This window comes from Diabrotica virgifera, chromosome 3, assembly GCF_917563875.1.
Source record: "Diabrotica virgifera virgifera chromosome 3, PGI_DIABVI_V3a".
Classification (NCBI taxonomy): Eukaryota; Metazoa; Arthropoda; class Insecta; order Coleoptera; family Chrysomelidae; genus Diabrotica; species Diabrotica virgifera.
Genome location: NC_065445.1, coordinates 275023296 through 275029295, shown reverse-complemented (window position 1 = coordinate 275029295; position 6000 = coordinate 275023296). Strand labels below are relative to the sequence as shown.

The 6000-nt window shown below is 32.5% G+C and overlaps 1 protein-coding gene across 2 annotated transcripts in view; it reads left to right on the top strand.

Moving 5' to 3' along the window:
• The first annotated feature begins 4486 nt into the window (after window positions 1-4486).
• The window catches only part of LOC114326210 (KH domain-containing protein akap-1), a 205611-nt gene continuing 204097 nt past the window's right edge, over window positions 4487-6000 (top strand). The window contains exon 1 of one of the 2 annotated variants that reach the window (XM_028274490.2): window positions 4487-4680. The gene's annotated coding sequence lies outside the window, so the exon portion shown is untranslated. The remainder of the gene's footprint in view (window positions 4681-6000) is intronic. The other variant, XM_050646190.1, reaches the window with a different exon arrangement.

Genomic DNA, 6000 nt, shown 5'->3' with positions numbered 1-6000 from the left:
CCTGCGTGAAGCCAAATTAAATAAATTGGTTATGGTTATTGACTATTTCGGTTTCTACACGTATCTTCTTCTTCTTCTATGGCACTACAGCCCAAATTGAGCCTTGGCCTCCTTTATTTTTTGCCTCCACCCTTGCTTGTCTGTGGCTGCTCTTCTCCATACACGGACTCCTAAAAGGGCTTGTGCGTCGCTGTTTACTGTGTCTTCCCAGCGTTTTATTGGCTTTCCAACCGGTCTCTTTATCTGCATTCTAGCATTCAGTGCTCTTTTTGGTAGCCTATCCTCTCCCATTCTTATCACATGTCCGGCCCATTGCAATCTTTGTATTCTAATGAAGTCTGACAGGGGTGCTTCCTTATAAAGTTGATAAAGTTCGTTGTTGTATCGACTTCTGAGATTCCGTTTTACTTCACAGGTCCTAGTATTCTCGTCAGTACTTTCCTTTCGAATGTGTCGAGTTTGTTTTTGGATGTTTCTTTCAGGACCCAGGCCTCACTGGCATAGCATGTTATTGGTCGAATTAAAGTTTTATAGATTCTCATCTTTGTATTTCGGTGGACACTTTTAGACCGAAATATATGGGAGAGGGTAAAATAAGCTCTGTTTACCTGCGTTATTCTCTTCCGTATTTCTCCATCTTCTGATCCGTCGGCATATATTTCTACTCCCAGGTATGTAAACTTTCCAACCGTTTCAATGTCATCTTCATGATAATGAATATATTTCTTCTCGTCTGAGTCATTATTTTTATTTTTTCTGTGTTCGTTTCCAGACCTAGCAATTTTGTTTGTGTTTTTAACTCTGCGTATGTTTCCTATGCTCATGTTGATGCTCTACTTATAATATTAATATCATCGGCATAAGCGGCCAGTTGAACCGTTCGGTTGGTCAATAGATTTCCTCGTCCAGTTTACATTTCCTAACCGCCTACTCCAGTGCCAGGTTAAACAATGTTGGGGCCAGCCCATCTCCCTGCTCTAGTCCCTGCGAAATTTTGAAAAAGTCTGTCCGGTGGTTTTGTATTCGTACACACGTCTAAGTTTCGTCCATTGTGGCTTTATTAATGAGTCTTATTATTAGCTTTTACACGTATCCGTCTATCAATTAGGTACTTTCTCACATATTTTCATGGTATGGCTAAGTAGCTTTATGGCCCTGTAGCACAGTATAGAGAGGAAACCTCTATATACTGTGCCTGTAGTTTGTGAATTGTTGTATATCTCCCTTGTTTTTGTAAACAGGTACTAATATATTGTTTCTCCATTCCTTTGGCGTTTTATTTGTCAAACTTCCATTATACTCTGGGCTAATTAGCAAAATACAAGGAAAAGTTAATTACCAGCAATTTTATTGTCTCTATATTTACAGCTATTGTCTCTATATTTACTATTATTTACAGCTCTATAACTCGAAAGATTTTAACTTTACACCAAAAACACCCTAATAAAAATTCACCATAATTAAATTCTGCATAGAGACGTGTTTTTCCCGATTTACTTCGACGAAAATCTTCCCCGGAAAATGCGGGTATTTCCAGCAAAATCTTTAATTTTCAACTAAAATTTTTGATAAGTATTTGTTTATCAACAATTAAATAACTTGGTAATATAAAAGCTCTTTTCCTATAGATTATAATTCCAGAAGCAGATGAAAATTGATGAACAGTTTAGCAACAATTGAATTGTTAATTAAAAATTTACGGTCGCTATAATATCCACAATAATTATGATGCATAAGAATAACTATGATTTTTCTATAAAAATATACTGTACCTATCTAAAGTACTTTACAGAATCGAAATTAGACTATCTAAGCGGCCTCAGGAATATTTTAAAATTATAAACAATTTTTTGGCTTATAAACAAATAGAATATCTCGGTAACTATTAACTTAAATTAAATTATAAACGGTATTGGAAAAAGCGGTAGGACGCTTCTTTTAAAAGAAAAAACGTTTAATTATGATGAGTGGTTCCTGAGATACAACTGGTCAAATTTGACTGGCATTGACGGCAAAGGTATAAACAATATGATCATAATTTTCGAACCATCACCTTTTTATTTTTATCATCTTTCTTCACACCAATTTTTATATCTTTAAAATACTCATAACATATATTAGTATAATAAAAACTATCGATATTACGAGTGAAAATTGCCAAAAATAACAAAATTCCAATCAAAAATTAGGTTGGAGAAAATGTAATCTCAAAGTTCAAAATCGATATACGTTAAAAAAATGCATTTTCTCGGCTTCCCATGAAGCAATTTTCTTCATTCTTTGTTTTGTTACCAAGTAACTCGAGTAGAGCCATCTGACTAACGCATTATTAAATGTCAAACTTGTTTTTATTTTGTTATAATAGATTCATTTAATACAAAATGAGCTTTTATATTACCAAGTTATTTAATTATTGATAAACAATTACTTATCTAAATTTTAGTTGAAAATTAAAGAATTTGTTGGAAAACCCCGAATTTTCCGGGGAAAATTTTCGTAGAAGTAAATGGGGAAAAACACGTCTCTATGCAGAATTTAATTACGGTGAATTTTTATTTGGGTGTCTTTGGTGTAGGGGAGAATGGGGGAATGAGAGCCATCGGGTAATGAGAGCCACCCAGTTTTATTTAAATTACGCGCTTTTAAATACTTGCTGACACTGGCGACACGTTACCGACAATGCAGAGATGCAGCGACATCGTTGCAGATGTTTATTCAGTGTTGTTTGAATGTTGTGTGAGCATAGTAGACTTTTTGCAGTAATCGTTATAATACACGTGGTTTACAAAATTCACGGTAAGTTAGTCCCAACATGTTTTTCTTAAAAACTATTTTATGCAAACTAAACTTAACTACCTAAAGAATAATTGCATGTGATTTGTTTTTTTAATCACCTGGTTTTGGTAATTTTTTTCATAGGTTAAAATTTTCTAAACAAAACGGGTAATGGGAACCATTATGAAGACTCATCAGATGGGACTCATCGGATTAAGAAAATGTCAGTGGTAAAGACCTTTGTGATGATAACTCGGATAATGAAGATGAAACAGATTTATGTTTGATCTGCTATGTACAGCTTGTGGTCAATGGGTACATGCAGATTGTTCGGGGGTTGACACAGCTAAAGATTATCTCTGTGACTTTTGTTTAAACAAAATGAGTTAAAAACAATGTATTACTATTTTTGTTATGAAAATTAAAAATTTAATACAGATAAAACTTAAAATAAATTGTGGTTCTTATTACCCGACCTATTGGGGCAATTGGAGCCATTCACTATATTTAGTAATTTCATAATAACTTTAACGTAACTAAATAAATTTACGCAATAATAATAGCGAAGGATAATTAACATTTTAAAGTAGCTCTTAGCCTGGACCGATTTTTTATATACCCTAAAATTTATTTTTTATTAAAGAATATAGTTAAGTGGTTCCCATTCCCCCATTCTCCCCTATAGTTAAAATCTTTGGAGTTATAGAGCAAAAATTGAAAAAAAACACGATTTTCAGGGGCCATTTTGTTTATAAAAAAAGTAGCACACTATCTGCAGACTTTGCATACCTATATTATTCCAGGAATAAAATTGCTGGTAAATAACTTTTCCCAAAAATAATGGCCTATTCTCCGATAATTTGCCCAGACTATGTTAGCCAACTTGCTCCTGTCTCTCCTAATGTTTTCCACACTTCCCCAGGAATATCATCTGGTCCAACTGCTGGTCATTTCTTTATTTTTTGAAGTGCTTGAACCTTGAACCACTTCCTCATTTCAAATGAGTCAAATGAGTCATTTGTCATTTTGGTGACCATTGTAACAAATGAGAAAGTGGCAAAAAGCATAATCCTTATAGATTCCTTTAATTTTTAGAAGTCTAATTAACTTTGATATAATAATTATTATAATGATAAAATCTACGTCATATTTTCACATTGTGTTAACATAAAAGATTGATTTTTTAACGGATTTCTGTCCATATTTTTTAAATAAGACCTTTTTCACAGCATCCAATATCCTGCACATCTGTCTGACATCTTTCGGAGAATGCTTGAACGACTATAGGTAAAATTACGTAATGTTGGATCAAAATTCAAAATATGAATTAAAACAAAGCATAAACAATATTTTACTATTTTGAGTACAAATATATAAAAAAATACATACAAATTATTAAAAAACTAAAAGTTTTCGAGAAAATGTCTGTAACAGTTTCCTCTTATTTTTGTAAAGTAGCCGCTAGATGGTGCACAATGTCAGTCAAGAAAATTCTTTAAAATATATTTTAAAAATGTACATGATGGCTCATTTTATTTATGAAACAGAAAAACCATTTAGACAATTTTTGGTTTTAGCAACAGACTTTATGTATTTCTTAATAAATGTCTATGTAATTTATCCTTTTACCCTAAAAAGCCCCATTTCTCTTATTGGCGTTTGAAATTGATACTTACGAAGATGGCAGCACATCTTCGCATCTGTCATATCTCAGTTACCAACCGAGTGACGGGACGCCACCATTATAGACGTTTTGTAGTCAACATTTTGAGCACGTGGAAAATTTCCTCTGCTTAAATCTTGTTTTTATTATTATTGAACTGCTATTATCGTGAATTTTGTGTGACAACTATTGCCCAGTGCTTTCCTGATTCTGTTACAGCTGAATTGGAGAAGCAACAAACTGTAAGTACTTAAAAATTAGCGTATGTTTGTCTGCAATATTTTAGCAATGTGGCCGGCTTACCTACATCTCAAAATTTGGTGAGGAGATATTTTAAGAATGCGTTTGGGTTGATTCATCTTTGGATTATTCTGATTTTATTGAATACAAAACTTACTAGTTACTGTCAGTTTTAGTGGTAATATTCGTGCTTTTGACAAGTTTTTGTACACCGTCTGGAACTTGGGTGTCGACATACTCAACGACTGCCGAATTCGTAGTAGTAGTTATTAAAATGTAGGCAGATACTTTATTTTAAAATTATAGGGCTAGAAATATGTTGTTAAGACGAACATTATGTGAAGCATGATCTTAAAAAGGTTTATATAAACAAAAACTGAACCTGTAAGCCTAATGTCAATTTGATTGCGGCTTAGAATACCTGTTGGTTATGATCAAAACTTATCACATAATAATTAAAGATTTTTAAGTTTGTTTGTTGGAAGATAACAATGTGTATTTACAGTGTTTTGTACTTGCTTTTCATATGTCATTTATTTAGGTTGAACTAAATCCTTTTTGACCTATTTTCTCTATCTATGTAATCGGGCTAGAGGCAGTTCACAGCATATTCGCTACACAGAAAAAAGGATAGTTTTCATTCAAACATTGTTTTATATTTAAAATATATTTATATTTCCTTGACACACGATTTAATTTATGTGGGTTATTGTAAACAAGAACCCCATAACTCAGTGAACAAATATTTTAAGTTCAAACCAGGGTCATTGTCTTGATTGTTCAATTTTAGTGTAATTGGATCAGGCATTGAGTTTGTAGTTTTCCTTAACAATTTGCTAAATGGAATTATTTATTCATCTGACTCCACACTTTTGCAACCTAAATATGTGGAATTGAAACAATACTAACTTGTTGTATTTGTTGCAAATTTCTGACTACACTAAGTAAGGCCTGTTCAGTTTCTAGTCATTCTCAAGAGTTCTAGTATATTAAATTTGCAAATTTGGATATGATAATACCATGAGATGAACAAGAACAAGTAATTTAAACATAACCTCCTTGCAGCCATGTGCTTCTTTGTTAATGTAGATTTGTCCAGGTCCAATTTTTTATTTAAATTTTAAAGATTATTTAAATATTGTTTGGAATTTGTATCCTTCTGCATTTAATATTGTATGCTAATAACTGGAAAGACCCATTAATTTGATTTGGTTGTGACACAAATAAATCAATTCTTTTTGATGACGAATGATGATCAACTCAGCTGATGATGTAAAGTTATGTAAAATGTAAATAACCCATAAAAACAAAGAGTGTATTTG